We start from the raw sequence: 23,833 nt of genomic DNA on the forward strand, positions 1-23,833 counted from the left end.
GTCACGTTGGTCCTTATGGTGCCATCATTGGGCGGCGGATGCTACGTCCAAGTTGTGGCTGGTTTGTCTCCCAATTAAAGGTTGTCTGTTGTTTGATGAATTCTTGGAGAAATTGGTTAAGGATTTTGGGGATCCTAAATCCCATCCACATTTTAGAGATACTAAGCATTATAGGCCTGGTAAGCCGTCTTTCGTTCCATCATTCCCTTCGAAGCTGAAGTATCCTTTCATCCTCCCAAAGCCCTCAACTCTGTCTTTCCATCTTCAGGCCTCCCAGGCTTTCTCATGATGGAGTCTCGGTCCCCTCTGTTGAGGTGATAGGGGGATGACTGTCCTTCTTTCTGGAGGAGTGGACCAAGATCACATCCGACCAGTGGGTCTTGGACATTATTTGAGACGGTTACAAGTTCAAATTCTTCTCCTTTTGCAGATTCTTGCTTGGTGTCCCTGTGTTTGAGCACTGCCAAAGTGGCATCAGTTCAAAGCACCCTCCTGGTACTCCTGGACATGGGGGCAGTGGTTCAGAGAAGGGGGGGGGGGGGGCTGTCAGGCCGGTTCTGGATTTCAAGTGGGTCAATCGGTTTCTCCATGTCAAACACTTCAGAATGGAGATGGCGAGCTCAGTGATTGCTGTGGTTTAGCTGGGTGACTTTCCTTACAGCTCTCGATCTCCAGGAGGCATACTTGCATATCCCCATCTTTGCCCCTGCAGCAGCGATTCTAGGTCAGCATTATCTGTTTCGGGTGCTGCCCTTCGGCTTGGCCACAGCGCCGCACACCCTTTTTCCAAGGTGATGCTGATGGTGGCGGTCTTTCTTTGAAAGGAGGGAATCTGGGTTCACCCCTAATTGGATGATTGGTTGATCCAGGCTTCTTCCTGTCAAGAAAGTTTGTGGGTAATGCAGAGGGTGATTTCTCTGCTTCAGTCGTTGGGCTTGGTAGTCCACTTTCCAAAAATTTCCCTCGTCCCTTCTCAATTGTTGGTACATCTGGGAGTACGATTTGACATGGCCCAGGGGAGAGTCTTTCTGCCTGAGAACAGGGACGAGAAGTTGCAGTCACAGGTTTGGCTGTTGACCCAGGAGCCATGTCCCTGGTGTGGGATTTTGTCCAGTGGGCTTTTGTCAGCCACCTGAGCCTTGGTCCGTTTTCACATGAGGCCCCTTCAGCAGTCTCTTCTGTCCCGATGGTCACCAGTGCCTCAGATTTACAAACGTCGCCTCCAATGGATGCCCCAGGCCTTGTGAAGCATGGATTGGTGGAAAGACTTTGCCAATCTATTCAAGGGGATGCCTCTTGCATCCCTGGAAAGCCTGGTGGTCACGACGGATATCAGCAGGATGGGTTGGGGGGCTCAGTGCTTGCGGTCTTCGGCACAGGGAGTGTGGCCTCAGGAGGAGGCTCAGTGGTCCATCAATTTTCTGGAATTTAAGAGCGATCAGACTGGCCTTGCTGGTCCTTTCCCTTTTTCAGGCTTTTCTGTCACAAATTCTTGACTTTCTACAGGACGGAGTAGCTACAGGGTTAGCATACATTTCCCTCAAAGTTCAGCTGGCGGTCATCACCTGTTCAGGGCTGAGTGTTGCGCTCTTCATTGGCTTCTCTGTCTGATGTGGTACGCTTCTTAAAGGGGGTGCAGCGCATTCGCCCTCCTTTGAGGAAACCCTATCCAGATTGTAGTCTTCGCCTGGTACTTGGTGGCTTGCAGGGGGCTCCATTTGAACCCTTGAGCGCGGCTTCTCTCAAGGATGTCACCCTGTAGTTGGTCTTTCTGGTGGCTATAGCGTCTGCGCATAGGTTGTCGCAGTTACAGGCTACGTCCTGCAGGTATCTTTCTGCATTTCTCGGCTGCCGGGGTGTCTGTGTGGACGATTCCTTAATTTCTTCTTAAGGTAGTTTCGTCTTTCCATGTCAATCGGTCTTTATTTCTTTCCTCTTTCTGGGAGGAGGATTATGGGTTGCACTTCCATTTCTTGTGACTTCTTGGCATGCAAAGGATGCTCCTGCACTATCTTCAGGTTCCTAATGACTTTTGGCGGTCAGATCGCCTCTCTGTCTTATTCTCAGGCCCAAAGAAGGGTAGAGTAGCTTCAGTGCCCTTTTGTGCTTCAGTGGCTCATTGAGTCAGGGAGGCTGTTTCTTCTGTTTGTTTGCTGGAGGAGAAGCCAGTTCCGATAGAGCTGCATACTCACTCCACTAGAGCGGTTGCTACTTCTGGGCGGTGTCCAGGGGCTTTTCCATGGAGGAAATTTGTGGTGCTGCGATGTGGTCCTCCTTGAATACGGTTTCTGGACATTAACAATTGGGTGTGGGCACGTGGGGGAAGGCTTCCTTTGGCCGTCGGTTCTTGCGGAGGCTGCTTTGGCTTCCCACCTTGTTTGAGGATTGCTTGCTACATTCCACTAGTCTCTGGATTCATCTGCTGCTGTTGCTAAGGAAGGAAAAATTATGCCTTACCTGTTAATTTTCTTTCCTTTAGACTCAGCAGATGAATCCAGAGCCCCGCTCATTTTGTTTTTTTGCTGTGGTTGTTTCCCTTTTGGGAGGTTTTGTCATGTTGTTTGTGATGGTTGATTATTGCTCTTGATTGGCCTTGGTTCTGGGAAAGACTTTTTTTTCTATATGCAGTTGTGTGTTTCCTAATGCTTGGGCAAAGAGCAATATTAAATGGCCAGGAGAGATCCTATCCAAGAGGAGCACCTGCTGGTAGATGTATGGTATCCCACTGGTCTGTGGACTCATCTGCTGTGTCTAAAGGAAAGAAAATTCAAGTTTTATTCAAGTTTATTCATGTTTTTGATTAAACGCTTATCTAGAGGTACTAAGCGTTGTACAAAGATTTAAAAAAATAACAAGGACATTACATAAAAAAAAAAAATTAAACATACATAATTCTTAATAAGACATACTTGGGTGACTACTTTATTAGCCATGAGAAACAATAGGAAAGAGGGGAAGAACTACAATTTTTTTTTAAGAAAAAAGGTACATAGATGGAAAACACATAAGGGATGGGATTGGAGAATTGCTGGCATAGATATATATCAGTGTTGAAAACTGTTAAAAGCAGTGCATTAACAGGTAAGACATAATTTTTCCTTAATAAGCACTACTCAGGATAATAAATATATAGCTTGCTAATGCATGCATATCATACTGATTGAGGTAATTAAATATTACATTACTACCTACTGTCTCTTGCTAATGAAGGATGAATCTTAAGGCTACCTATCTTGGCAGAAGAAACATTATGATACCCAAGCATGCTCAGTTTACTGAAGTCTGTCCGGACGTAATTTGAAAAAGGTCAGAGCTTGAACTCGCACATCTTCACACACTTTTGTAAATATTATTTGCACCACTTGCAATATCTGTCGGTTGGGTAGCAGAGATTGGGCAAGTCTCCCTCTGTTGTGGGTTTTTCTCCCCCCCCCCCCGTTTATTCTGTGCATGTGCCCATCACTATAATCAGCGATGGGCACTTGTAAATTTAATGAGTCTTCGCTACTCTCTGCCAACCTCATTTGCATGAGCGTTTTTTGGAGAATGACTCGCTTTTTTATGATCGCTACTATAACGGCTGTGACAGCAGCCCTTCAGTTTTTACGCAGTTTTTTGAAATTCTAGCCCTATATGTTTTTGTTTGTTATTTTTAAACATTTTTTATTTAGAAATTTTTGAACAAAAAACAAAACCACAACATTCAGTAACATAGCCCAAGTAGAAAACAAGTGAAGGCCTATATGTTTAATAATCTCTCTCAACCCCCCAGTCAATCATCATTTTTACATACCCCCAGAACATTTAAATTCAATCCCAGCCTTCCAGCATCTTTAATTATCCCAGGACAAGCAGGCATGATATTCTCACACATGGGTGACGTCATCTACGGAGCCCCAGCGCGGACAGCTTTTCAAGCAAACTTGCTAGAAGTTTCAAGTTTGCACACTGCACCACGCATGTGCTAGCCTTCTCGCCACTAGAGGGCGCATCTCCACCTCGTGGTCCTCAGTTCATTTTCATCCGCGGAGCCAGAAGCCCTGTGGATAAATTTGTGCTAATTATTGCCTTCTGTCGCCGCGGCTGTGTTCGGATTTTTGGCGCGGTCGCTGCGCTACGTTTCTTTTCTTTCTTTGTTTTCTTGATCTCTCAAAAAAAAAAAAAAAAAAAAAGTTCGATTTTCGTTTTCGCTCCGGGGGCTCCCGGTAGCCGTGGCCGAGGAACCTCGCTTGTTCCCGGCCTTGTTTTGGGCCCATGTCCCGGCCCGTAACGGGTTTTAAAAAGTGTGGCAAGTGTGATAGGCTTTTGTCCATCACTGACCCTCACAGGTGCTGTATACGGTGTTTGGGGCCCCATCACCCTACAGCATCGTGCCCGAAGTGTGCCACCTTCCAGAAACGGGCCCTTACTCGTCGCAAGGCCCGCATGGCTGATCTTTTTACCGTCGATGCCCCGACGGGGAAGGCCTCGAGCTCGGCCTCGGCTTCGGCCCCGGCCTCGACCTCGGCCTCGACATCGGAACCCTCGGCTCCCGCGAAGCCGGTTGCCTCTCAGAAGCAAGCCCCGGGTAAGTCTCCACTTCCTTCCTCAGTTTCATCTAACAGGAAGCCATCCTCGGGCTCTTCGTCGGCGGGACCGTCGACCTCGACCCAGCCCAAGGTGTCGAAGGGGTTAGCCCCGAGGGAATACTCGAAACCGAGGTCGCCCTCTGCGGAGCGCCCCCAGGTGTTGCCTCCGGGTCTCACTATCCCGGCGTTCCAGGAGTTGCTTCGTGCTTTAATCTCCTCGGAGCTTTCCGGGGCCATTGAGACCTTGCAGCAGGCTTCGGCCTCGCCTTCGGTCTCGGGGGCCCTGCAGTTGGCGACCTCGGCCTCGGGCACCGGCCTTTCAGCGGCCGAAGCTCCCTCGGCCTCGGCCTCGATGCTCCCCTCGGATCCGACCCCGGTGAGACAGCCCGAGGTCAGTGTGCGGTCCCGGGACAAGCAGCGCCGGGTACGCCGGATCTCCTCGTCCTCGTCCCCGAGGTCTTCCCGGGGTTCCTCGCCCTCGCACAAGCCTCGGCCGAAGCACTGCCTTAAAAAGGCTAAGCGGGCTCGAACCTCGTCTCTGCGGAGTTGTCGCTCGACCCCGCCCGAGACCGGGGCTTTGCGTGTCGAGGAACTCCGCCTCGACAACCCAGACCTTCTACGGTCCCCGATCAGGGAGAGTTCCCGTGCCTCCTCACCGAGGCGGAAGGGACGGGCCTCCATACCCCGTACCCCGGGGGGTTCCCCACGGGGGTCTCTTCGGCGGACGGTGTCCCCGACTCCCTCGAGGTCACGGGATCGTGCCTCTTGGGGTTCGGGGTCCGGGGGACAGGTCGGGTATTCTCGCCAGGCCTCTCCTTTCGGCTCGGTTGAGAAGTCTCGGTCGCCCTCCCCGCCTGCACGGACATCTTCTTTTTCAAAGTTTGTCCATGACATGGCGAAGGCCTTGGGGGTGGACCTGTCGGCGGGGTCTCACTATACCAAAGAATTTTTGGAGGAACAGGATTCTCCTGCCCCTCAGCGGGAATCCCCCCGCCTCCCGCTTAACAAGGTCCTCCTTCAAACCTTGCTGCGGAACCTTGAGACCCCTCTTACAGTCGCGGTAGTACCCACCAAGATGGAATCGAAATACCGGACTCTTCCACCTAAGGAGTTTGACAAAGGGCAACTCTCCCATCAGTCGCTCTTGGTGGAGTCGGCTCTTAAGCGCTCGCAGCCTGCTAGAGTCTCGGCTGCTGTCCCCCCGGGGAGAGAGGGTCGGACCCTGGATAAATTCGGCCGTCGCCTGTACGCGAATTCCCAGATGGCCACAAGGGTCCTCAACTATGCTTTCGCCTACTCTTCCTACCTCAGGTCCATGGTCAAGGATCTGCCGGATTTTCAGGGGGTGATCCCGGAGTCTCACAGGGATAAATTTGCCACTTTCGTTTCAAACCTATCCCAGCTCAGATTTTATCTGTTTCACGCGGTCTATGACGCCTTTGAGCTTGCCTCGAGGGTCTCGGCTTGTGCGGTAGCCATGCGCCGGCTGGCGTGGCTACGGACCCTAGAGATGGACCCCAACCTGCAGGAGCGATTGGCCAATCTACCCTGCGTCGGGTCGGAGTTATTTGACGACTCCCTGGATGCGGCTACCAAGAAGCTTTCGGAGCAAGAACGCTCTCTGGCGTCTCTGGTTCGTCCAAAGCCTAAGCCGCCGGCTCAGAGGCCTTTTAAACAGCCGCCTAGGAGGTATCCTCAAAAATCTACACCGGCCTTTTCGAGGCCTCCACCCCGTCGCCCTACCCAACAGGGTAGAGGGGGGCCCGCCAAAGCCGCTACGCAGGGAGCATCCAAGCCGGCGCCGTCTTTTTGACGGGATGAGCGGCCGGGGGCTGGCCCCCGCCGCGAGGTCGCTCAACCCCCTCCCCATCGGGGGTCGGCTCACGGCTTTTGCCGGGGCTTGGTCTGGGATTACGTCAGACGCATGGGTGCTCCGGACCGTCTCAGAGGGCTATTCGTTAAACTTCTCCAGACAGCCTACAGACATGCCCCCCGGGGCGTGCCCGTCCAATCGAAGCCAGTTGACCCTTCTCCGAGAGGAAGCCAGGGCCTTGTTGAGCCTTCGGGCGGTCGAAAGGGTGCCTCTCGATCAGCGAGGCCGGGGATTTTATTCCCGTTACTTTTTGGTCCCGAAGAAGACCGGGGACTTGCGCCCCATTTTGGACCTCCGGAAGCTCAACAAGTTCCTGGTCAGGGAGAAGTTCCGTATGTTATCGCTTCCGATTCTTTATCCTCTGTTGGACAAGGGGGACTGGATGTGCTCCCTCGATTTGAAGGAAGCATACACCCATGTTCCGGTGCATCCCGACTTTCGAAAGTTTTTAAGATTTCAAGTCGGGGACTTGCACCTACAATACCGTGTACTACCCTTCGGCCTGGCTTCGTCCCCTTAGGTATTCACGAAATGCATGGTGGTGGTCGCGGCTGCTCTGCGTTCCCGGGGGTTACAGGTCTTTCCCTATCTGGACGATTGGCTGATCAAGGCCTCGACAAGGGAAGGAGTTATTTCAGCGACCCATCAGACTATCACGCTTCTTCAGGGTCTAGGGTTCGAGGTGAACTTTCCAAAGTCTCACTTGCAGCCGACTCAATCCCTCCAGTTTATAGGGGCCGTGCTGGACACGGTTCTCCTCCGTGCATTTCTCCCTTCTCCACGGCTGGAGGCCCTGCTTCGCTTGGGCCGGCAGGTTTCGCAACTGCAGGTGGTGTCGGCTCAACGTATGATGGTGCTTTTGGGGCACATGGCATCGACGGTCCAAGTGACCCCATTTGCTCGGTTGCATCTGAGGATTCCTCAGTGGACCTTGGCCTCGCAATGGCGTCAGGACCGCGACCCAGTATCTCGACGTTTGACTGTGACTCCGTCTTTCAGACGCTCGCTCCGTTGGTGGACCAACTCTACCAATCTGTCCGGGGGTTTGCTCTTTCGCGTCCCTCAGCATTCCAAGGTCCTGACCACGGACTCTTCGGAGTATGCGTGGGGGGCTCATCTCGACGGTTTACGAACGCAAGGCCTATGGTCGGCCACGGATCGTCGGTGTCACATCAACGTGTTGGAGCTTCGTGCCATTTTTCTGGCTGCTCGGGCCTTCGGTCACCTCCTGCACGACCAAGTGGTTCTTGTTCGGACAGACAACCAGGTGGCCATGTATTACGTCAACAAGCAGGGGGGGACGGGCTCTTGGCCTCTATGTCAGGAAGCCCTACGACTTTGGACGTGGGCCGTCTCTCAGAACATCTTCTTGCGGGCAGTTTACATTCAGGGGGAGCTGAATTCTCTGGCAGACAAACTCAGTTGTCTTCTCCAGCCGCACGAGTGGTCGCTGAACTCCCGGGTTCTGCGCGAAGTCTTCGACCGCTGGGGGACTCCTCAGGTGGATCTGTTTGCTTCTCCCGAGACTCACAAACTACCCCTCTACTGTTCTCGGATATACTCCCGGGACCGTCTCGAGGCCGATGCTTTCCTTCTCGACTGGGAGGGGAGGTTCCTGTATGCGTTCCCTCCTTTTCCTATGATTTTGAGAACGCTGGTGCATCTAAAATCGACCAAAGCGACTATGATTCTCATTGCCCCTCGTTGGCCAAGACAACACTGGTTCTCCCTGCTTCTTCAACTCAGTGTCAGGGAGCCTCTGCTTCTGCCTGTCTTTCCCTCTCTGCTGTCTCAGAGTCGGGGTTCGCTGTTACATCCCAATCTTCAGTCGTTACATCTGACGGCTTGGTTCCTTTCCCCTTGACTTCGATTCCTGTTTCTCAGTCAGTATGGGAAATTTTGGAGGCCTCTCGCAAGGTCTCGACTAGACTTTGTTATTCCCAGAAGTGGACCAGATTTTCATCCTGGTGCTCCGCGAACCACCTTGACCCGGGTTCAGTTCCTGTGTCTTCGGTGCTGGAATATCTGTTGCATCTGTCGAATTCTGGTCTGAAGACGACTTCCATTCGAGTGCATCTTAGTGCCATTGCTGCATTCCATCAACATCTTGAGGGTCGTTCCCTCTCTCTGCATCCTCTAGTTTCTCGTTTCATGAGGGGTCTTGTGAATGTTCATCCTCCTCTCAAGCCTCCTCCTGTAGTATGGGATCTTAATGTGGTCTTGGCTCAACTGATGAAACCACCTTTTGAGCCGATCGATAAAGCTCTTCTTAAGTTTCTTACTTGGAAAGTAGTCTTTTTGATTGCGCTCACGTCCGCTCGTCGGATTAGTGAGCTACAGGCTTTGGTTGCGGACCCTCCTTTCACCGTGTTTCATCATGACAAGGTGGTTCTTCGCACCCATCCCAAATTTTTGCCTAAGGTCGTGTTTGATTTCCACCTAAATCAGTCCATTGTTCTTCCGGTATTTTTTCCGAAGCCCCATTCTCATCCTGGTGAAACGGCGCTTCACACGCTTGACTGTAAGAGGGCGTTGGCTTTTTATCTCCAACGTACTAAGTCTCATCGGAAGGTTCCTCAATTGTTTTTGTCCTTTGATCCTAATCGGGTAGGACATCCGGTTTCCAAGCGTACCTTATCCAATTGGTTAGCTGCTTGTATCTCTTTTTGCTACGCTCGGGCTGGTCTCCCGCTCTCGGGTCGAGTTACGGGGCACAAGGTCCGGGCGATGGCAGCTTCGGTTGCTTTCCTCCGTTCTACTCCTATGGAGGACATATGTAAAGCTGCCACCTGGTCTTCGGTTCACACGTTCACCTCCCACTACTGTCTGGACTCTTTGTCCAGGAGTGACGGCCGGTTTGGCCAGTCGGTGTTACGTAACCTGTTTTCCTAAATTGCCATCCTCCCTCCTACCCTTTTTCTGGTTGCTCGGAGGTCACCCATGTGTGAGAATATCATGCCTGCTTGTCCTGGGATAAAGCACAGTTACTTACCGTAACAGGTGTTATCCAGGGACAGCAGGCATATATTCTCACAACCCGCCCACCTCCCCGGGGATGGCTTTTCTTTGCTGAATATGGAACTGAGGACCACGAGGTGGAGATGCGCCCTCTAGTGGCGAGAAGGCTAGCACATGCGTGGTGCAGTGTGCAAACTTGAAACTTCTAGCAAGTTTGCTTGAAAAGCTGTCCGCGCTGGGGCTCCGTAGATGACGTCACCCATGTGTGAGAATATATGCCTGCTGTCCCTGGATAACACCTGTTACGGTAAGTAACTGTGCTATTCTGACCCAGCACCCGCATACCCCCCAGCACTGTTAAGTTCAATCCCAGCCTCCCAGCACCGTTAAATTCCATTCAAGCCGCCCCTCCCCCCCGGCGGTACCTTTAAATGTTGGAGGTCGGTGGATGGCTGCCTGCTGCTTGTCGGGGCCTTCGGCGCACAAACGCGCTAATGCCTGGGCCCGGATACTTCCCTAATTGGGCCAGTCGCTAGTGCTTCGCAGGGCTGTTGCCTGCTAATTACCGGCACGTCGGGGCCAGTGACACACAAGTGCGCTGTGTGTGGGGGGGGGGGTGCCACTTCTGAATGACTGCTCAGTTCCACACAGGTGTATCGCATCAGGTGTGCATGATTAGAACATTGGTATTCAGCATGTTGAAGGAAGTTTGCTCTACTTAAACCTCAGACATTTAGTTTGGTGTGCTCATGACTGCTGCGGTGAGATCAAAAGAGCTGTCCGAAGCCTTCAGAAAGAAGATTGTAACAGCTTATAAGTCTGGTAAGGGATTTAAAAAGATCTTGAAAGAATTTGACATTAGCCATGCCACGGTCCGTAAAATAGTGTTGAAGTGGAGGACTTTCCAAACAACTGCCAACATGCCCAGGTCTGGCTGTCCAAGCAAGCATGATGCTAAAAGAAGTCTCCAAAAATCCTAAAATGTCATCATGGGACCTACAGCAGGCTCTTGTGAAAGTGCATGCCTCTACAATAAGAAAGAGACTGCACAAATTTAACTTGCAATAGAGGTGTGCAAGGAGGAAACCTTTGCTCTTTAAGAGAAACATCAAGGCCAGACTGAAGTTTGCCAGAAAAAATATAGACAAACACCAGGATTTCTGGAATAGTGTTTTATGGACAGATGAGGCTAAAATTGAATTATTTGAACACGAGAAAAGATGACATGTTTGACGTACACCAAATACAGAATTCCAGGAAAAGAACCTCATACCAACTGTGATGCATGGAGGTGGAAATGTCATGGTTTGGGAATGCTGCAGAACCTGTTAAGCTCACCATCAAGGAATCCACCATGAATTCTACCATGTATCAGAGGGTGCTTGAGGAACATGTGAGACTATCTGTAAGAAAATTAAAGCTAAAGCTGAAGCTGAACTGGACCCTGCAACATAACAGTGACCCAAAACATACCAGTAAATCCACCAAGGACTGGCTGAAAACTAAGAAATGGAGAGTCCTGGAGTGACCAAGTCAAAGCCCTAATCTTAATCCCATCAAGAATCTGTGGGGTGATTTGAAACGAGCTGTACAAGCAAGAAACCCCTCAAACATCTCAAAGCTGAAAGAATTCTGCATTGAGGAATGGGTCAGACTTTCCTCAGGCTGGTAGATGGCTACAAGAAGCATCTCAATGCAGTTATTTCAGCCAAAGGGGGTAACACTAGCTATTAGGGTGTAGGGTATCCTAATTTATTCCTCAGAATACACATTTTTGTGGATATATCTTGTTTCATGAGTAAATCAAGGAAAATATTTGTTGTTTATCTGCAATTACATCACTTTCTTTTCCAGTGATAAAAAAAAAATAAAGATTTGACATCGATATGTGAACATTTCTTAAGAAAGAACTGAATATTTCATGGGGTGTCCTAATTTTTTCACATGACCTGTAAGTAGCCCCATTTTTAAATATTAGAACTGGAAAAAAATGTTCATGCAGCTATATTAGGCTTTGAGGAGAAAGGGCTGTTTTAACTCTGGATGGTGGATGGACCTTATGAAATGCGTGGTACAATATTACTTGAGAATAACAATGAGCCTGGGATCCAGAAGAGGTGTCTTGTCCTGGAGATGGGCAGAGTTGAGATCTAATTAGTATATTTGCCATTTTCCTATAAACGCTTCTAACCTGCAGTGAAAATTTGAAAACAGGGCTAATCTGAGAAGTTTGACACTTATTCCATGCATTGGTCACCCATCTGAGCAGGTTTTTTGTTCATGGCGTTTGGGTGTCTGAATCCTGAAGCATCTCATTGCAAAAACAATTATGCCTTTTTCTAATTATTCCTGTATTCTCCTCGGGACCTTTTAAATGGATATGCTACCTGTCTGATTTTACTGACCACCCAGCTACTTCGTGTCTCCTAGCAGACAAAACTTTGGGGGAGAACATGGTATTCTAATGATTTGTATAGTTTCCAAGTTTATTAATAAATTTGATAAATCGCTTATTTGAATTACTAAGCGATGTACATAGTCAAAATATAATATAGTAAAAAGAAACAAAGAATTTAACAATACAATTTCATATAAAACAGACATGAATCGGGAGGGAAGGAATAAAAATTACAATTTTCAATTTATGGTGGAAAGTGGAAAAAAACAATAGGGTAGGAGTAATTAAACCACAGCATGATTAAAATCTCACTGAGAATTAAATGTTAAAAGCATCTTTGAATAGATGAGATTTTAAAAGTTTTTTAAAAATTATGACGTCTTTTTCATTTCTAATATATTGCGGTAGGGCATTCCACCATTGTGGTCCCATCACGGAGAATAAGTCAGATCTTCTTGTTCCAATAATTTTTAAAGAGGGGACTGTAAGAAGATTATGGCCGGTTGAGCGGAGTGAGCGTTGAGAATTGTAAGGTATTAATAGTTTGGATATAAATTGCGGTTCGTTAAAGGCTAAAGTATTAAAGATAAGTAGCATTATTTTGAAGGTGATTCTATGACCAATTGGAAGCCAGTGGGTGTCTATTAGTAATGGTGAAACATGGTCGTATTTCCTGGCGTTATATATTAGTTTAATAGCAGTGTTTTGTATCAGCTGAAGTCGCCTTTTTTCTTTCTGTGTGATGTTAAGGAAAAGTGCATTACAATAGTCGAGTCTTGCTATGATTAAAGAGTGAATTAGTATCTTAATAGAGTTTGGAGTCAGAAATTTGGCAATTGACCGGATCAAACGTAGTTTAAAAAAACAATTTTTGACAGTGAGCGAAATATGTTTGTGGTAAAGCAGTTTATTGTCGATTATTACTAACAGGTGTATCTCCCCAACCCTGAGATGTCCTGTCTGTCAAATTAGATTGTTAGCTCTTCTGAGCAAGGACTGTCTATTGCACAGGTGTCAAACTTAAGGCCCGCGGTCCAAATCTGGCCCACCTGGCTGTTTTATGTGGCCTGCTGTGCGATGCAGCATTTTAATGGCTGCCTCTGGTGTTATCTTCTGGCCGGCTCCCTCCTCCTCACTGCCGCAGTGTGCACAAAACCGTGGGTGGCAGCTGAGGCTCCTATGCGCGTCCTGCGCCTTAACCAGAAGTCTTCTCTCTGACATCGCAACGTCAGAGGGAATGCTTCTAGATGAGGTGTGGGATGCGCGAGGAGTCGCCATCCGCGGCTTTGTGCACACTGCAACAGTGAGGTGGAGGAAACTGGCCAGAAGATAACACCAGGGGCGGCAATGAACATAAGAACATAAGCAGTGCCTCTGCTGGGTCAGACCAGAGGTCCATCATGCACAGCAGTCCGCTGACGCGGCGGCCCATCAGGTCCTGGACCTGTATAGTAATCCTCTATCCCCTTTTCCTTCAGAAAATTGTCCAATCCCTTCTTGAACTCCAATACTGTACCCTGTCCTATCACGCCCTATGGAAGCGCATTCCAGGTGTCTACCACCCGTTGGGTGAAGAAGAACTTCCTAGCGTTGGCTCTGAATCTGTCTCTCTTTAATTTTTCCGAATGCCCTCTCGTTCTTGTAGTTTTTGAAAGTTTGAGGAATCTCCCTCTCCACTTTCTCTATTCCATTCATGATCTTGTAAATCTCTATCATATCCCCGTCACCCAGTCAAAGAAGCTGATCAGGTTGGATTGGCATGATCTCCCCTTAGTAAATCCATGTTGACGGGGATCCCGTAGATTCTCCTCATCCAGGATCTTATCCAATTGGCGTTTGAATAGGGTTTCCATTAGTTTGCTCACTATCGATGTTAGACTCACTGGTCTGTAGTTTGCTGTCTCCAGCTTTGAGCCTTTCTTGTGGAGTAGAATGACGTTAGCCGTCCTCCAGTCTAACGGGACGGTGCCTGTACTAAGGGAGAGGTTGAAGAGCTCGGACAGTGGCTCTGCCAAGACATCACTCAGCTCCCTAAGCACCCTGGGTGTCAGGCCCCATTGCTTTGTTAACCTTAAGCCTTGACAGCTCATCATAGACACTGCTGGGCGTAAACTCAAAGTTTCTAAACGGGTCAACTGAGCCAACCCTTTTTTCTTAGCTGAGGGCTAAGTCCCGGCGCTTCTCGAGTGAATACTGAGCAGAAGTATTCATTTAATAGTTGGGCTTTTTCCGAATCCTTTTCCACATAGTCTCCTAGTGGATTCCTGAGACGTACTATCCCGCCTGAGTTTTTATTTCTGTCACTGATATACCTGAAGAAGGATTTATCTCCCTTCTGGATGTTCTTTGCTAGAGACTTCTCCATGTGGAATTTAGCCTCCCTGACTGCTGTTTTGACGGCTTTTGACTTGGTCAGGTAGTCTGCTCTAGACCATCCAAAAAATATGACTTTATGCATTTATGCAAATTTTCACTGTTTTTCAGATTCAAATATTTTTTGGATGGTCATATCTTCAGCTTCCAACGTGAAAAATTATTCAAAGGATCAAGAAGAAAAATTAACATCCATGGAGGTAAGCCTTAAAGACGTACACAAGCAGATAGATAGATTAAAAACTGACAAATCTCCGGGCCCGGACAGAATCCACCCTAGGATATTGAAAGAACTAAAGGAGGAAATAGCGGAACTACTACAGCAGTTTTGTAATCTATCCCTGAAAACAGGCATGATCCCGGAGGATTGGAGGATAGCTAATGTTACGCCCATCTTTAAGAAAGTATCGAGAGGTGACCCGGGGAACTACAGACCGGTAAGTTTGACCGGTTTCAGGGAAGATGGTGGAAGCGCTGATAAAAGACAGTATCGATGAGCATCTAGAAAGGAATAAAGTGATGAAAACAAGTCAACATGGCTTCTGCAAGGGAAGATCGTGCCTAACGAACTTACTGCATTTCTTCGAAGGAATAAACAAACAGATGGACATAGGGGACCCCATAGACATCGTATACTTAGATTTCCAAAAAGCCTTCGACAAGGTACCCCATGAATGCCTACTACGGAAACTGAAGAACCATGGGGTGGAAGGAGAAGTACCATGGATGGATCAAAAATTGGTTGGCGGGTAGAAAGCAAAGGGTAGAAGTGAAGTGCCACTACTCGGACAGGAGGAGGGTCACGAGTGGTGTTCCGCAGGGGTCGGTACTCGGACCGCTGCTGTTCAATGTATTTATAAATGATCTAGAAATAGGGACGAAGTGCGAAGTAATAAATTCACAGACAACACCAAACAATTTAGTGGAGGTGGGACTAAAGAGGACTGTGAGGATTTACAAAGGGACCTGAACAAATTAGAAGAGTGGGCAACGAGATGGCAGATGAAGTTTAATGTAGAGAAATGTAAAGTCTTGCATGTAGGAAACAGTAACCCGAAGTACAGCTACATGATGGGAGGGCTGGTAATGGGTGAAAGTACCCTAGAAAAGGACTTTGGGGTAATAGTGGACAAGACAATGAAGCCATCAGTGCAGTGCGCAGTGCGCAGTGAACTCTAAGAAGGCGAATAGAATGCTAGGTATTATCAAGAAAGGTATTACAACCAGAATGAAAGAAGTTATCCTGCCATTGTATCGGGCGATGGTAAGCCCGCACCTGGAGTACTGCATCCAATATTGGTTGCCGTACCTTAAGAAGGATATGGCGATACTCGAGAGGGTCCAGAAAAGAGCGACACGATTGATAAAAGGTAGAGAAACCTTTCATATGCTGAAAGATTGGAGAAATTGGGGCTCTTTTCCCTTGAGAAGCAGAGACTTAGAGGGGACATAATAGAGACTTACAAGATCATGAAGGGCATAGAGAAAGTGGAGAGGGACAGATTCTTCAAACTTTCGAAAACTACAAGAACGAGAGGGCATTCGGAAAAATTAAGAGGGGACAGATGTAGAACCAATGTAAACAAAATAAATAAAAGAGACTTTTCCTCTCTCTTTTAGGTCCTAGTTCACGCTTGCTGTTTAACACCAGCTCTGGCAGGATACACATTTCAAATCTGATAGCTCTTAAAAACTACAGCGGCAAAAGCGCGCAGCCATTTGCCTCAGGCCCCCTCACCGGCGGATCGCAGGAGCCAGAGAGGTGAGTGTATTGAGACACGCTCCTTCCCTCCGAGACAGGAAAAATACTTTAAAAACCTGCTCAAAATGGCACATAACCGCCCAGCACAAGAGCTAAGGCCATAGCCTAGGGACAGTCAACACTGAGCACAAAAACTAAGTGAAGGCCAAGAAATCAACTTTAGACTCTAATAGATAACCCAAGAGAGCATAGATACAGCCACAGCACAGCTCCAGCAACCACGTTCCGACATACTCAGAACCCTCCAGAGAGCACAAACACAGCCACAGTCCGTTGCCACAGACACTCACGCAAACACCTCACAAAATCTCCAACACCCCATTGCCACAGCACAAATCAAAGAGACCAGTAACAAAGAATCTTCCACTCCACAAACAAAATGGCAAACCGCACATATAAACTCATACTTGCCCTCCTGCTACTCTCCCTTTTCACTTCCAACTGGAAAACTACAGGATTGCATATATCACCTATCCCAATTCTGACAGCAACCTACAGACAACCACATCCATCCAGGAAATTTCACACCTCCAGAACACTAACATCCTGCCCATTGACCAGCCAAGAACACATTCCCACCATCTGGGGAAAAAGACCTCCACCAAAGCTCAAGACTACTACTCAAAAACCACAAACACCACCAAAAAATTTCCTGGTGCCGAGTTCAGGAAGGAAAGGAGCAGCGTGCACAGGCGGTCAGAGCTAGAGGAGAAGTCGGGGAAGCTTTGACAAGAGGCAGGAGAGCCGAAGACTCGGGGAAGCGGCGAGAGTACGCTCCGCCCACCCCCTACACGTCAGAGGCAGCGCCGGACTCCCCCTTGAAAAGGGGAGGAGCCAACGGCGCCCAGCAGTTCGGCGTGCGGCGAAGGCGCGTGGTAAAGGTGCTCGCCTTAGCGAGAGCGCCTTTGCGAAGTGCCTTGCAAGGGACGAGCGCTACTCTCAAGAACACCAGAGGAGAACAGACCGGTAAGGAACCGACAAGCACAGAAGATAAGGAAGAGACAGACACAAAAGAAACCAACCCGCACATACAATCAAGGTGAGGTAGAGCAGAGACAGCACACACGAGAGAGACAACAAGGCAAGCAACACAAGGAAGCAGCAGGCAAGGGACACAAGCACACAAAGGCACAGGCACTGTAACACAAACAGACTCACTCAAATAGGAAGCCTGCAGTCAGGAAGTCAGAAGGTAAGGGGGAGGTAGGATCAGTAGGAAAAAGAGCAGCAGTAGGTCACAACAAATCACTCAGACAACCCACGAGTGAAGCACGAAATGGAAGCCCAAGGAAGTCAGAAGATGAGCTTTCCTGTCTTCTGTATCGACTGCAATATGTATGACTACCTCCCTTCGGGGATCCAGGCATACATTTGCGATCGATGCATGGAGATGGATAGCTTGAAATGTCAGGTAAGACTATTGGAGGGAACAGTGATGGAACTCGAAGACAGAATCCGAGCACAGGAGAAGATTCTAGTGGAGTACAGCCCAAACGACGAGGTCAAGGATCTAGAAATATTCATAGAGGAAGCCCATCAGCACCACGTAGAGATCCCAGGGCTGGAAAACTGTACTCAGGAAACCCATGTGAGGAGAGAAGACACCCATGCAAACACAGAAGAAAACGAAGACGAGGTAGGAGACAACCGCACACCAGGAGGAATAGTGAGAGCACAGGAAGATGTCCCCCCACCCAAAGAACAGGAAACAATTTCAAGAGTATCATTGGAGGAAGATGACTGGCCCTACACCAAGGACGTGGACCTACGCCCCCCAAGGAACTCTTGAATAAAGAAGATGGGGATCATCGTAGGCGACTCCATTATACGACACGTGGACAGCCACACCGCAGGAGGAAGAGAGGACAGAGTCGTCACCTGTCTGCCTGGAGCAAGAGTAAAGGATGTGACCAACAGGATCTCCAGGATCATAGATGGCGCACGAGGAGTGGACACCGCTGTGCTTATCCACGTGGGAACAAATGATGTGAGCGGGCGGAAGTATGACAGGGAAGAGATGAAGGGCCAGCTCCGCTCACTCGGAAGACAACTGAAGATCAGGGAGGTGAAGGTGGCCTTCTCTGAAATCCTCCCTGTACCAAGAGCAGATGGAAAGAGACAAGGGGAATTGCAAGTGATCAACGCCTGGATGAGACGATGGTGCGAAGATGAAGGCTTCGACTTCGTGCCCAACTGGACGGCGTTCTGGGGAAAAAGCAAGTACTACAGAAGGGATGGACTACACCTCAACAAGGAAGGAGCAAGAGTTTTGGCAGGCAACATGAAGAAAGCAATAGAGAAGGCTTTAAACTGAAGGACAGGGGAAAGCCGACAGTCGACCGCCGGTCGATGGCACGGACAACAGGATGCCCCGACGTAGGAACAAAGGACTACTACTCATACACAAGAGAGGTCGACCTCACAGCCAACAAAGGAGAACAAGCAGGAAGGGACAACTCAGACACAGGAGGGGATGACCACACAGCAAACATGGGAGATAACACAGGAGCAGTAAAGGATACCGTAAATGAAACTGTAAGGACAGCCAAGAGTAGACGGTCCAAAAAGATAGCACGAAGGGAACTTAGATGTATGTATACAAATGCTAGAAGTCTAGGAAACAAAATGGGAGAACTAGAGACGATAGCAAGACATGAGAACATGGATATCATTGGCATAACAGAAACATGGTGGAATGAAGAAAACAAATGGGACACAGTACTACAGGGATACAAACTATATAGAAGGGATCGAGAAGGGCAGAAAGGTGGAGGTATTGCCCTATATGTTAAGGAAGGAATAGATTCTGTTGGAATGATTACAACAGACAGGAAAGAGAAGCTGGAGTCCCTCTGGATCAAAATTCCTGGTCACAATGGCGCAGATACAAAAATTGGCCTTTACTATCGTCCCCCAGGACAGGCGGAGGTCACTGACTCAGAAATGATGGAGGAAATCAGACAAGTATGCAAGACAGGCAATGTAGTTATATTGGGAGACTTCAATTTCCCAGGAATAGACTGGAAACTAGGAGCCTCCAACTGCGGCAAGGAGGCCAAGTTCCTGGAGGTGCTAGGGGATTGCTTCCTGGAGCAAATGGTAAAAGAGCCGACAAGAGGCGATGCCACCTTGGACTTGGTCCTAAATGGTCTCACCGGACCGATAACAGAAGTAGAAGTCATGGTTCCACTGGGAACGAGTGATCACAATGTAATCAACTTTAAACTTGACATCGGGAAAGGGAAACATGCCAAAACCTTAACCACCACCTTAAACTTTAAAAAGGGTAAATACGATTGCATGAGAGCCATGGTAACAAAACGACTCGAGAAGATGGTGGACAAACTTGAAACAGTAGATCAAGCATGGTGCCTATTGAAAAATACTATTGCAGAAGCACAAGATCTCTACATTCCGAGGATTTCCAAAGATCGGAGAACTAAAGGCAAAGGAGAACCGGCATGGCTTACCATACAGGTGAAGGAAGCCATAAAAGAAAAGAAGGACTCTTTCAAAAAATGGAAATGCACGAAGACAACCGAAGCCTGGAACAAACATAAAGATGAACAGAAGAAATGTCACAAGGCGGTGAGGGATGCAAAACATGACTATGAGGGAAAAATAGCCCGGGAGGCCAAAAACTTCAAGCCCTTCTTTAGATACGTGAAAGGGAAAAAACCTGCAAAAGAGGCAGTGGGACCCCTGGACGACAAGGGAAGAAAAGGGTACATCGAGGAAGATAAACAAATCGCAGACAAACTAAATTCCTTCTTTGCGTCCGTCTTTACGAAGGAGGACACCTCAACAATACCTGAAGCGGAGAAACTGTTTACAGGAGAAATAGAGGACAGCCTCACCACAGTTGAAGTGAACTTAGATCAGATATACTACCAGATCGACAAACTTAAAAGTGACAAATCCCCTGGACCGGATGAAATTCACCCGAGAGTCTTGAAGGAATTGAAGGTTGAAATCGGAGAGTTATTGCAAAAACTTGCAAACCTGTCAATCAGAACTGGTCAGATACCAGACGACTGGAGGAAAGCGAACGTCGCGCCAATTTTCAAAAAAGGATCGAGAGGAGAACCGGGCAACTATAGACCTGTGAGTCTTACGTCTGTCCCCGGCAAGATGATTGAATCACTGATCAAGGATAGCATAGTTCAGCACTTGGACACACACGACTTGATGAAACCCAGTCAACATGGATTCAGGAAAGGGAAATCGTGTTTGACGAATTTACTCCAATTCTTTGAGACCGTGAACAAGCAAATTGATAGTGGAAAGCCGGTGGACATAATATACTTGGACTTCCAGAAAGCATTTGACAAAGTTCCACACGAAAGACTTCTCAGGAAACTACAAAGCCATGGCATAGAGGGAGATATACAAAGATGGATAGGCAAATGGCTGGATAACAGGAAGCAGAGAGTGGGCATTAATGGGAAGTTCTCCGACTGGGAGAAAGTGATTAGTGGTGTACCCCAGGGCTCGGTACTTGGGCCGATCCTTTTTAATATTTATATCAATGACCTGGAAAACGGAACATCCAGTGAGATCATCAAGTTTGCAGACGACACAAAACTCTGCCGGGCAATCAGATCGCAGGAGGACAGTGAGGAACTCCAGAGCGATTTGTGTCGGTTAGAAAAATGGGCGGAGAAATGGCAGATGAAGTTCAACGTGGAGAAATGCAAGGTAATGCATTTAGGCAGTAAAAATAAGGAATACGAGTACAGAATGTCAGGTGCAACTCTGGAAAAAAGTGAACAAGAAAGGGATCTGGGTGTACTGATAGATAGGACCCTGAAGCCGTCGGCACAATGCGCGGCCGCGGCAAATAAGGCAAATAGAATGTTGGGCATGATAAAGAAAGGAATCTCGAGTAGATCGGAGAAAGTTATAATGCCGCTTTATAGGGCAATGGTCAGACCCCACTTGGAATACTGCGTCCAACATTGGTCTCCCTACCTAAAGAAGGATATAAAACTGCTGGAGAGGGTGCAGAGACGAGCAACTAAACTAGTGAAGGGTATGGAGAAACTGGAATATGAGGATCGACTTAAAACACTGGGATTGTTCTTCCTTGAGAAAAGGAGACTGCGTGGGGATATGATCGAGACCTTCAAAATACTGAAAGGAATCGACAAAATAGAGCAGAGAAGATTATTTACATTGTCCAATTTGACACGGACAAGAGGACATGAAATGAAGCTAAGGGGGGACAAGTTCAGGACTAATATCAGGAAGTTCTGCTTCACACAGAGAGTGGTTGACATCTGGAATACTCTCCCAGGGGAGATTATTGCGGAATCGACAGTCCTAGGCTTCAAAAGCAAACTAGATGCATATCTCCTTGAGAGAGGCATATAAAGATATGGTTGGCTATAAAATAAGCCAGGTGTATACCTGGCAGGGCCTCCGCGTGTGCGGATCGCCGGACTTGATGGACCGAAGGTCTGATCCGGAGATGGCGCTTCTTATGTTCTTATGTTCTCTACCCAAATTGCAACCCTAATTCCAACACAAAATATACCTCGTTAGCATGTGCTTATATGAACATAAGATCAATTAGCCCAAAAGCAGATCTAATCAAGGATTGGTTGATTAAAGAACAACTAAGCTGCCTCTTCTTAGCCGAAACCTGGCTAACATCACACTCAGACCCATGCATAACCGAATTTTGCACCAAAGGATACAAACTAGAGCTGGTTTGTCGAGAAAACAAACGAGGGGAAGGACTAGCTATTCTAGTAAAAAACAACCTCAATCTAAAAGTCCTACACAAACACTCAACCCCTCATTTGGACCTTCTAGCTTGTCAACTCTCTGACGAAACACTCAAAGGCACCTTGAATTGCCTGTTATGCTACATCACGCTAGGAAAATGGAATGCCTCAAAATTTGAACTCGAAGAATTCATCTTCCAAAACTCTCTAACCTCCACACATCATTTGCTCTTTGGAAACATAAATCTCTACCTCGAGGACCACACTTCCAATCAAGTAGAGGGTATACTCACATACCTCGATGCCCTGTCCTACCAGATTCTCAATCCTGAACCCACGCAAGAAAAAGGCCACCGACTTGATATTGCTGCATTCACGTCTCATAACCCTCACACGCCAAATATCCACATCGCCAATGGTACCTGGCATCCCTCTCTCTGGTCAGACCATTACAAATATACTTCACCATCAACTGGCCTCAAAATAACATAAAATCCGAGCCCCAGAAAACATCCTTCAAATCTAGACAGAAAATTGAACCTGCTACATTCTGGGATAAAGTGGTCCCTGCAATTGACTCCAATGACCCTACAAATTTTGTAAACCACTGGTGTACCCTAAGTGAAACAACCTTGAATGAGCTAGCCCCAGAAAAAACCAAACACAGAACCTGCAGACCCGCCGACAAATGGTTCAACTCTGAACTTCTCCTACTAAAAAGGCATTGCAGACAACTTGAAAGAGCCTGGAGAAAAAAGAAACAAGATCAAACCAAAACTGCTTGGAGAAACCAAATTAAACAATATAACATCAAACTTAAGGAAAAACATAAAGCATACTACTCTAAACTAATTGGCACCAATACCCCTGACACAAAAATACTCTTCAACCTATTAAAAAAACTTACGGATACTAACCCATTCCTAGCCACTCGAGGTAACAAACCACCAACAGCTTCCCAACTAGCAGACCACTTCAAACACAAGATTACCACAATTAGAACTACCTTCAACAACTCGTCCACCAACCTCGACAAGATACTAATAACCCCCACAATGGAAGAAGCCATAACTGCAGACAGAACCTGGACCACCTTCCCAGCTCTACAATGGTCCGACCTGAACTGACTCTACAAAAAACATAGCCATACCTCATGCGACCTGAATAACTGCCCATCATATCTGTTTACAAATGCCTCCCCTAAATTCAAAACCAGCCTCATGCAATGGATACAAACAACACTCAAGGAAGGTCAATTCCCACAAGAATTACGCGAGATTATAATCACTCCTCTACTGAAAGATCAAAAAGGTCCTATAGACACTCCCACCAACTGTAGACCCATCGCCTCAATCCCATTGTATGTCAAACTGATAGAAGGACTTATGGCACAATACCTCACCAACTACCTAGATGACCATAACCTACTTCATTCCTCTCAATCAGGATTCAGAACAAACCACAGCACGGAGACACTACTAGCAACACTGCTGGACATAGCCCGACAATACCTCAGTACGCAGGATCCTAATTATCCAACTAGATCTTTCCGCTGCTTTCGATCTAGTAGATCACACCATACTACTCCAGATACTAGACGCTATAGGGATCTCTGGTGGGGTTTACAACTGGTTCCAAGGATTCCTCAAAAAACAAGAACTTATAGAGTTAAGCTAAAAGATACTAAATCAGACCCATGGTCAAACCCCTGCGGAGTGCCACAGGGGTCTCCACTATCACCCATCCTATTTAATCTATTCATGTCCTCCCTCGGTACCACCTTAGACAACCTAAACGTAACATCTTTCAGCTACGCAGACGACATAACCATTCTCCTCCCCTACGATACCTAAGACCTCACCTCATCAGGACACCTGGAAATAATATTGGAGCAAGTAGAAAAATGGATGACTAATCACAAACTGAAGCTGAACTCGGACAAAACTAAATTCCTAATGCTAGAAACGGACAAAAATCCATCCACAACAGATCTGGAAATTAAAGCAACCAAATACCCAATACAGACCTCACTCAAAATCCTGGGAGTTCTGATAGACAGATGCTGCACAATGCAGACTCAAATCAATAAAACCACCCAACAAGCATTTTTCACAATGCGCAATCTAAGAAAAATAAGAAAATTTTTTGACGAAGAACAATATAGGATCATAG

General features: G+C 47.6%; 1 protein-coding gene across 4 annotated transcripts in view; it reads left to right on the forward strand.

The window, feature by feature from the left end:
* GIGYF2 (GRB10 interacting GYF protein 2) overlaps positions 1–23,833 on the forward strand; it is a 674,098-nt gene that overhangs the window by 44,363 nt on the left and 605,902 nt on the right. The window contains exon 2 of one of the 4 annotated variants that reach the window (XM_033959535.1): positions 15,791–15,932. The exons of the other annotated variants lie outside the window; for them this stretch is intronic. The gene's annotated coding sequence lies outside the window, so the exon portion shown is untranslated. The remainder of the gene's footprint in view (positions 1–15,790; positions 15,933–23,833) is intronic. 4 annotated transcript variants of the gene reach the window in all.

This window comes from Geotrypetes seraphini, chromosome 9, assembly GCF_902459505.1.
Source record: "Geotrypetes seraphini chromosome 9, aGeoSer1.1, whole genome shotgun sequence".
NCBI classification, from domain to species: domain Eukaryota; kingdom Metazoa; phylum Chordata; class Amphibia; order Gymnophiona; family Dermophiidae; genus Geotrypetes; species Geotrypetes seraphini.